The sequence below is a fragment of the Aricia agestis genome, chromosome 10 (assembly GCF_905147365.1).
Source record: "Aricia agestis chromosome 10, ilAriAges1.1, whole genome shotgun sequence".
In the NCBI taxonomy this organism is placed as follows: domain Eukaryota; kingdom Metazoa; phylum Arthropoda; class Insecta; order Lepidoptera; family Lycaenidae; genus Aricia; species Aricia agestis.
Window position 1 is genome coordinate 14,409,661 of NC_056415.1, and position 11,248 is coordinate 14,420,908.

Sequence of the window (11,248 nt, forward strand, 5' to 3'; positions counted from 1 at the left end):
AACCTTTTTGAAAGTCGGTTTAATCTATTGTGTCTTATTAAATTGTTTAGTAGATTCTTTATCCTTGGGGGTGCAGAGCGGACCCCCATGGTCTACCTTGCACTGAAGGCTCTCTGTTTTTCTACTTGCCAGAAGAGCATACATGCAGAGAAGTACAGCATGTATGTGTAGTGCAGCCCTAACATGGAGATTTGCTGCCCAACTCGGGGTAGCAGTATAGGCCTTGATCAATGTTCATCTCTCCAATGTTGTCGCGTAATCCACAGGGTGTAACAAAACTAAGCAACAAAACTTTAGACTTTAGAGTGTGTATGTGTCTCTTATATAGATATCACCGTGAAAATAGCAGCGCTGAAAGAGTAAGTAAGTTTTTTTTCACCCTTGTATGGGAAAATTTATGATACAGGGGCGCTTGCCCATAAAAATCGCCAAAAAAATTTTGCTCTTTCAGTGCACCTACTTTCACAGTGAACTCTGTGTAATGGACACATACACACCCTAAAGTATTATCACTTAGTTTTGTTATAATAAAATAAAAAGCCTTTTATTTCTTGCTATAATACAAAATGATAGAGCTATTATTATAGTTAAAGTTAACACACAATGGTAATAATGAAATCCAAACTACTCTTAATTAAGTAATATAGTAGGTAATAAAAGTAAGTAACTTCTTTTACTTATCTTCTATTAATTACTTTATTAATAATATTAATATTTTATTTTCTTCCCTTTGCAAGAACCCCTCTCAGTTGAAGGCCTCCTCTAAAGAATTCCATTTTTCTCTATCTCGAGCAACTTTTGGCCTGCTGTCCTAGCACGGGGATTGTCGATCTAGAAGAAATAGATAAAAACAAGAAATAACTATAGTTTCTTGGAAAATAGTTCCTGATTGAAAGTAAATAAGGTCGTAGATTCATCGTCAACAATAATCATTTTTTATGTAAGTTTTTCGAGCAACTTTTACGACCTATTGTTTTGCGAGCTCGGATTTATAAACATTTTATAAAATGTTACACAATTTGTCTAACACTTTGGCGATGTAGATTTTTTGAGGGTGGAATTATCAATTTTCTTACGCTAAACAATTGGTAATAAAAACAGTTCACAAAATGCACTTCAAAATAAAATAACATTGACAATGAATCTACGACCTTATTTACTTAAACGTAGGATCTTTTATCAAAAAAACTATAGTTATATTTTGTCTACGAAGATCGGAAACAAATTTCAATCCCCGTGCTAAGCAAGCAGGAGCGGCTGGCTATTTTTATTATTTCATCTTCCCATCTCGCATGTGATCTGCCTTGGAGACGTTTACCATACGGGCCAGCCCATTCAGTTATCCTGCTATTCCATCGGTCGTCCTCTAGCCTCGCTACGTGTCCTGCCCACTTCAACTTAAGTTACATGTTAATTGTTACTTTCTTTATGTTGGAGTGGCGAAATGTATTTTTTTGATGCTGAGCATACTTCTTTCTGTGCCGCGTTGGCCGGTGGTAATCTTAATTTTAATTTTATTAGGAAATTTCCAAGTTTGACACGCGTAGGTCAGGCGGGGTCTTAGAACAGAAAAGAAGGCAGGTATTCATCGCTTTTGTTTTTATACTTATTGACAGGTCGCTTTTATATAATTATCTCGCTAAGTGACCTATTTGTTCCACGTATTTTGCGCTCTTAGCTCTTCTTACAATTCGTTTAGTTTTCTGTTGAATCCAATTAGTTTTCCTAGGTATGTATACGTCACATACCCCGGCCGATGTCCCCAATCCGCCGGAGATGCGTAAAGCATTTCCCCATTTCAAAAAAGGTATCTGTACGTATCAGACTGATACGTACACGTACCATTTTTTTAATTTTATATTCTGTGCCCTTAATTTTTCATGAAGGGAAATGTTTTATACAAGGTATAACAAAACTGTTTGACAAACAGCTCAAAATACAGAAAAATATCAATAGACAATGAAACTCTACAATACACTGATGAAGACCTGAAAATTTTCACCATCCGTTCCAGGTAATCCCACTTCTGATATCGGATCGTCGAGCGGTATTAGAAACTGATTCAATGACTGTGGAATAACATTGCATTCATCCTCCATGATTGTGGGCGTACATTAGGTGCTGAAATAAAGCTGTGATTAACCAGATATCGTCAGATTTGGAGCCGGTGGGTTTGGGAGCATACACCGTGCTAGTGTATTGTAGAGTTTCATTGTCTATTTTTTGTATTTTAAGCTGTTTGTCAAACAATTTTGTTATATGTATAAAAAATTTCCCTTCATGAAAAATTAAGGGCATAGAATGGGAGAAGCTATATAAAGTAAATCTAGTTGACTGGTTTACTCATGTGAGGGGACCGACTATATATTAAGCTCATCTCATTCCTCTGTTACATGTTAAAACCAATGTCAAAATTATCCCAATAACCCCCAAAGGCATGTTTCAAAAGATCACGATTTAGCCCGGCCGCATATTGTCCGAATTCTGATCAGAAACATTTGAATTCCGCCGGATCGCCACCCCGCACACTATCCGAAATATCCTTCCGGCGAGTTCGAGCTCACTCGGCTCAGTACAAAATGTAAGAGACAGCGCGGACGTTCAACTGTTTCTGATCAGAAATGTCGTACAATGTGCGGCCGGGCTTAGGCTACGACATGAAATGTCTATTGCGCCTACTACATAGCCTACCTACTTATATTCACTTAATATTGTTAGCAAGATATTAGGTAATAATAATAGCTCCCACACCGGTTTCAGTGACGGTGGCCGGTTTCATTGAAACCAGGCCAGCTACGCAGGACTAATTTTATAGTGCCCAAGTATGTGTGCAGTACACAAGAGCACTCTCTATTCCTTTACTCTCATAACCCAGTGGGACGGAAGACCGACACGACCGGCGAGAGATCAGGCGCAGGACCGACTTAATACATGCCCATCCGACGCATGGATCATCTTACTTGTCAGACAATCAGGTGATCAGCCTGCATTGCCCTAACCAAACTTGGAAATAACATTTTTCCAACGCCGGAATCGAACCCACGACCCCCGAGTCAAGAGCCGCGCTCTATACCACTAGACCACGGAGGCGTTAAGATATTACATAACTCATAGTTTAGGTCTACCTTTACTTACATTGTATCGTATAGATAGCAATCACAGTATCAGATTTTGATTTGTACAGTCTGAGTATTACGCGACTGACTTGCATAGTTACCTTCACCGATGTTATCGTTTTACTGATAATTTTAACAAATAATATGCATCATAGAAAGGTACTTATTTTTTTTTTTATTATCCTTGTGTGATGTTTAAACAGTTCAGTATTTACAATCTCTAATCGTAGTTTAACACATAATATTCTTTAGTCTCTAGGGCTTTCAGAGCCTTTTCTTATGGCTCTATATTATATTTGTACCTTTATTATTATGATAATAGAATCAGGCTAAGTAAGCAAGCAAGTGATTTTTAGGGTTTCGTACCCAAAGGGTAAAAACGGGACCCTATTACTGAGACTTCGATGTCTGTCCGTCTGTCTCCAGGCTGTAGCTCCAGAACAGCTATAGCTATTTCATAGATTGTGTATTTCTGTTGCCGCTATGACAACAAATACTAAAAACTTAATAAAATAAATATTAAAAGGATTAATCCCGTCCACACACACACACACGTACACACCCTTCGTGCGCGAGTCCGGCTCACACTTGGCCGATTTTTTATTTTTGTAATATCCAGTTCACATTACAATAAAAACCCTATTCGTGTATTTTTTTACAACAGAAATTAGAACAATATGAAGGTAGGTAGTTACAATATTGTGTACTCTATAAAATTGAGGAACTTATGCCTGTTTTCACCAACCGCCTCCTAACGCTAAGTGGTCCCCTTGCGGTATATATCCTTCAAGATTTCACGAATTTTTGTGTGTCACGTTCTTCCTTGGGGCGTAAGAACTTTTGCAAAACATTACTTTTTTTTTAAATGTGTTTGTTTTAAGAGATATTTGACCCGCAAAGATCGCTAGGGAACACTTAGCGTTAGGAGACCGTTGGTGAAAACAGGCATTAGGCTTCTAATTAGATCTAGATCCACTGTTTAGTATACCATGACTACTGTAACGATCAGCCTTGGCTGTAGTTATCAGAGTAAGACAACAATAAATACATAAAACAGCACCGTTTTATGTATTTATTATCAACCTAACCTTATAAATCATATTACATTTTATTACTTGTCTATTTGTCTAAGATTAAAGTTTGTCTATGACTAAGAAGGTAGAGCATTTTCATATTATGTAATATTATTTCTACTTGTGGACGTAGCAGAAACAATTATTATTGACAACAAGTTTTCGTTAGGCATCCATTACACGCTCATGCAAACGACAGTCAATTCCGTCAATCATGAATTATGTTTGACTGATGGTGACTGATGGACTGACGAATGGTATTAGACGGTCGATCAATTCTCTTCAGTTTTATGTCAGTCGAAGCCAACATTTTCAAATTTATGTACGTTTCTTATTTTTTTCCTATTTTGTCAGATGTGACAACACTCACTCAAAATTCGTGACTGATGCTTGCATGAAGCAAAAATCAAGATATCCAGATGTTCGTCAATCAACTTCATGCAACCGCCTGTCACGCTCTTACACGGTAGGTTATATTCTATCAGAGCCATGACTGTGGTAAAACTGACAGCAAAACCTACCGTGTAATGGATGCCTTACATTCTCAAACTGAAAGAAAAAAAAATGACGGTGCAGCGGCGTCCACATAATTATCTTAAGACCGAAACATTTTATACATAATATATTGATAATGATTAATATCCTAAGCTGGGAACAATAGTACATAGCTGTGCCCCACGATGTTACCCGCGGTTTATTAGGGAAAATAAATTGTGATCTTTTCCTATACTAAAAAGTAGCCTATGTGCTATTCCAGGGTATCAACTAACTACATACTAAATTTTATTAAAATCTTTCTAGCTGTTTAGTCGTGAAGAAGACGTAACAAACATACAAACTTTGGCCCGTTTAATATTAGTATGAAGTAACATTTAATGGTGGAAAAATTATCAAAATTAGTCCAGCAGTATCTTTTACGTAATGCGGGATTATACCCGCTAACGCTCCCGTCTCCGCTTTGCTTTCGCCTCCACTCCTGCTTCCGTCTATTCATGCCCCTGCTCCCGCTTTCCGCTCCCGCTGTCAGCACGCGCTTTCGCTCTTGCTTCCTGCTCAGCTCCGCTCCGCTTCCCGCCCCCGCCTTCACTTCCCGGTCCGCTACATAGCTTGATTGACATGGTTGGCTCACTTGGCTTAATGTTAAATCAAACTACAACAATTGAATGAAATTAGCCAACTCATTGTACCGCGATTATGGAAGGTCACAACTCACACTCGTTTTTACTTCACTTATGCAATATTTAGGGTTCCTTTGGCTGATAGAAGAGACCTTTTTATCAGATTAATAATAATACACTCTTTTTAGTACGTGCGTTTTTACTTCACTTATGCAATATTTAGGGCTCCTTTGGCTGATAGAAGAGACCTTTTTATCAGATTAATAATAATACCCTCTTTTTAGTACGTGCGATTTTACTTCACTTATGCAATATTTAGGGCTCCTTTAGCTGATAGAAGAGACCTTTTTATCAGATTAATAATGATACCATCTTTTTAGTAGGTACGTGTGTTCTTTAAAATATATTCCGTGCAACGAGAGCATTTTCTCTTTTTTCATATCGAACTAATATTAAGGCCAAAAATACGTTGATACGAATGATACGGGGGGCTCTACTATAACAAACGTATTTTTTTGGCCTTCTTTGCTCGATATCAATAATGGCAACAGGTAGGCACTCGAAAAAATACAAAATCCTCAATTGTATGTATACTTTAATAATTATGTAACAATAAAATTAAAATAAAATATAATATTTGAGAGGAAGAAACACAATTTTTGGCCTATTTTTGCTTTATAACAGTAACCGACCCTTCGTGCGCGAGTTCAACTCGAACTTGCTTCCATACAAATTGTATGGAGGCAGATTTTGCGATGACCCCCGGCACGCTGAGCCCCGGTACGGCCCGTCTCAGTGTGCTCACTCCTTTAAGGCTCCATTCCACCGCGGCGCACGCTGTGCATGGCCACGCGCACGCGTGGACGTGCACGGGTTTATTTCTTTGACTACGTGGGTCAACGTTTCCACTGCCTATGTACACGCTTCCGTGTATCCCGTGCATACAGGTTAGTTAACAAGAGCTGGCACGATCAACACATTTAAACATTGCGCTTGTGTAGTATCTGTGATTAAGCGCGTGGCGTGACGACGTACTACATCCGCATCTTAAAAAGTCTGTCCGTCTCTCTCGCGCGCGGTCTATCTTAAGAGCGTGAAGGGGACAGTTATTGTTTTTCTTATAGTACTACTGTTTATAAATACAGCGTGATGTTACAAGTCGGTAACGTGTGAACAGCGCGCGGCCAGGGTTCGGAACCGTACGATAGTTATCGTACACATACGATAATATTTATCATGATGCAAACATATTATATATTTAAACATACTGTATCGTGAAATTGCATAAGTGTGAGCACTGTGAACGAGCCAGCTTTAGTTAACTGATCTATAGCATGCGTAGCGTGGCCAGCGTTGAGCTACGTGTGCGTAGCGTGTCCGTGGGTTGCAGTGGAAACAGTCACATATATTTTCTTACAAAGCGAAGCTTGACGCACGTGCGTAGCCTCTCCGTGCGCCGCGGTGGAATGGAGCCCTAATACTTCTGGAAATAATGACGTATTTATAAATTCTATCGGTATAATCCAAATTTTTGAAACGTTCATAAGTCAACGCATTTCATCCATGAAATTGTGATTTGTTTTAATAATTTATGTACGGAACCAGAAACTTCAAGACTGATCACGCTTTACTTATTCTTCACTGCATCAGATAATGAGAAGACAAATTACCTTGATGATTTCGGTTAAAGGTACAATATTTTGCGAAATTAGAGCTCATAAGTATAATATTATGTTGGATTCTTCATGGTCACTTCATTGTGTTGGTTACAGAATACATAGCGCATAATATGAGTCATATTATTAGGTAGCGAATTTTAAGGTAAAACCTGAAATTAGTAAAAATAGTCTTTAGTCAAAAACATGTTAGTGACACCATAGTAAAGTCTTCTCTCTAGCAACAAATTTTGCTAGCACTGTTAATTAAAAGCAAAACATAGTTAATTAAAAAGAGGCTAAGAAAATGACTGAGGCTAGGTTTGTTCCCACGTCCCTTTGCTCTTCCGCTAGTTAGATCTTTTATATTGAATAAAATGGTAATTTGTTGAATCCTCTTTTATTTATCTCTCTTAATTTAAACTAGAGATCGCCCAATGGTCGAAATTCGATCTTAGTTTTAACGACATTAGGATCTTTAAGGAGACGTAGAACTGTGGTTGAAATTTTTAAGTTTGACGTATTATGACAAGAGTCGTCGCTAGGGTCGTTACCTACAAATTTAGTTGTTGTTTATATTTTGGCACATACAAAGAAAAACAAACTTTGTTTGACACTGACACATGACTGATGATGACATTTTTTTTTCACAACACTTGACTGTTTGTTTATTCTTTTTTAATTTATTTTCGTGTAATGCCTGTGACATTTATATTGAATTAATTCTTAATAATTTAATGGGTTTAATTAATTTTATGTTTAATGTAATGAGTCATTTTTTTTTATATAAGTAATGCCATACAATTTAAAATCATTTTGCACGCCACTTATTAGGCAGAATGTTGGATCTGTTTTAAGTAATATTGTAAGACCTTTTGTACCACATTTATGCAATAAATTATTATTATATTATTATTAAAATTGTCAGAATTCAAATTCAAAATCTTCATTTTAAAAATAAATTATATCAGCCAGCGCGCCAGCCCTTAACTTATCCTGGCGAAACCGGAAAGAAATGACGGGTATTAATACACGTCCGTCTCTTAGCAGTCGAAGTACTGGTAGTTATGTCTATTGTGACTAGGACTACCAAGTGACCCATGACCACGTGGTCAGTGAGTCAGTAATCACGTGGTCGCGGCGTGGTCACACCAGTGAGCACGGTTGCAATTCACCTGTCGCAATGTCCACAAGCTCGTCTGACGTCTGCTCTTGCAACACGACATGAAAACGTATCCATAGAATCGAGTTAGCACAAATCGATTTTTAGAATCAATTTCCGATTGCGACCTCTCGTAAGTCGTAGCCTGTATGCCGTATGCATCGTTTGGATTGGGAATATGAGATTAAAACAATGTTTGATGACGGTTGCACTTTATTTCAGTTAGCTACACGTAACGTAACAGTCAAACTAAATTGTTTTTTGTATCGGTAGATACATTTTAATTATTTAGATTTTACACTTATTGAAAATTAACGTTTGGTACATTACTCACTTCTCCTAAAATATTGTTAGACATTGCCCGCGACTTCGTGCTCGCAATTAAGAATTTCGCAGAAATCTTCTCCAAAGTCCTTCTCCATGGCCCACTCTATAATATAAGAATACATAACTAAATTAGATAATAGATACATAATATCTCAAACTCCTGAAAAATTGTTAAGTGGATAGTGGATACACTTAATATTTTATTTTAGAGTATACATCGTTTACAAACGATATATACTCCGCGCATGACTTCCGAAAAATGGGTAGGCTAAAAAGCATATTATATTTGCAATTTCGATAAAATAGTGTTTTTAAGTTCGTGACAAATGACAGTTGTCACGACAAAGACCAAATGTTAGTAGCTCTGCCTGGTGGCAAGTGTTAAGTAGGAAAATGTTGTCAGATTCTTATTGACAGGCTTTGAAAACACGAGTCCTCCACGAACGACGAAAGCCAGTATAAATAGTCAGTACTCAAGATGCATTTCGGTCTCAAGACACGGTTCAGGCTCTGTGATTGGTTGGCTGTCAAAATTTGGACCAATCACAGAGCCGAACCGCGTCTTGAGACCGGGTCGCATCTTAAGTACTGACTATTTATACCAGCCTAAAACCCCCCACGCCCTTCTTCCTGCTGTGGGAACTGGACACTATTAGGTCAGCCCCTTACTGGCAATTTAAATAAATAAATATAACTTTATTCCCATTTTAGAGACATTACACAACCATTATTAAAATAATATAAAATAACAATTCAATAGAAAACAAAATAGAAACAGACAATACAAAAAGAACGTAAACAAATATTAGTTTAAACTCAATAATTAGTAAGTAATCGGAATTTTTAATTAACGACAGTGCAATGCCAAAATGAGGAAAAGGAGACCATTCAGGTTGCGACCTGTCGCCGCTGTCCCTCGTGATCCCCTAAAATATGTTGAAGACCCTCGATGAAGCTCATTTCTCAGAGCTTGGGCTAGGAGTAATGATGCTGCGCAATACCTGCCGCGCAAAACATACATGTCATCCGTGACAGCAGAATAGATTTACTAACCCAGGAAACATGTTGGTTTTTGTCCTAATATCGTAATTTGTTGTTCTCGAGAAACAAAATTACAGGTGCGATTTAAAGGCTATCATCATCAGTATATTGCCCAAAACTATTGCATTGCAAGGAGGCGGATTTATTCTAAGGATCGACTCATCTTGCAACGCTATTATAAAAGTACGTCACTCTATTGGTGCTGCAGCGGGTGTCGATGGACTGGACAGATAGTGTGTCTATCGCTTACGCCTTACCATCCGTTTGCCTGTCGACCTAAAAAATAACAATTTAACAGTTTCTCACAAAATGTAAGTTAAGTTTATTTCATTAGGGAACAAAAACCAAACGAAAAATTTCATTTTTCAATTTACTTACTGTTCATTATAATTAATGTTCTCTTGTCATATCTTATATCTTTAAACGAGCAATTTTTGTATATATATATACTTATAATTATATAATATAATATATAATATATATATATATTTATAGTTGGAATCTCGGAATCGGCTCCAACGATTTTCATGAAATTTAGTATATAGGGGGTTTCGGGGGCGATAAATCGATCTAGCTAGGAATAATTTTTAGAAAATGTCATTTTATTCGTGTTTTATCGACCGAGCCAAGCTCGGTCAAATAGCTAGTCTATAATAATATTATAGTACTATCGTAATTCATATTAAAGTGCAAAGATCTACGAATAATATAAAAAGTATAAATTTTATTCGTAGACAAAGAATAATATTTTGATAGGGAGTGGCTCCGCTGCCGGCGCCGGTTGCCGAACTGGCTGCCGGCGCCGTTTTCCGAAGTTTCCCGGCAACCTATTCGGCAAACATCGCTTGTCAAATGACAGAAAAATGATCAAAAATATCAGGCTTGAGCTAGAAATAATAAAAACTAGTCTTGAGCTATTAAAGGACTATGAAAAGTACCAATACTAAGATCATAATGTGAGGATGCATATTTTAATGGTAGTGATGATGATGATAATTAATGTGATCTGCATAATAGCATATAAGTACTTTTATTTCTAACGCTGAAACTCTCAAACATGTATGAGGAGTCCGAAGTTCTTTTCAGCACCTTTGGAACCGTGGTAAATTGTGTTGCAAAATTAAAAATTCGAGTATTTGAGGTTATATTACTTTTTTAAATTTGTTTACCGGCACTGGAACCTAACGTTTTACGCATTTTCACCGGTTCCTATTTTGAGTGCCGGCGTCGACAGCTGTTGTTTTAAATCTCGGCTGCCGGCAGTATACTTACCGCCGGTTCCCATTACTGATATTATTGGGAGCCGGCGCCGTCAGCGGAGGCACTCCCTATTATGATCAATATGATATTAAAATTAATATACTGTGACAATAAGTAAGCAAACACGTTTCGAATATTGCTATAATTTTACGGCAGGCACCAAATAATATCGTAATTATTTAACCATCGCAAAGACAGAAGACAACAGCAAAGTATGCATACTATCAGCCTGATATTTTAATATTCAGAAAAGAAAGGAAGTAATATTAAACACTATTTTTATTTCTTAATCAATTTATGTAATACTTTTCTAATTTAAAATTATGTAAATTTAATTGTCTATATAGGACGACACATTTGAATACAAAGTCATTGCGTTATACTTAAGAAAGCACACAATACTATACTAAAATATTTATTGTTTTACTTCAATCGAAAACAGTTCTTATAACTTTGTGTTTTAGTTCTATTGTAGCGTGAACTTATTTCAATTGTT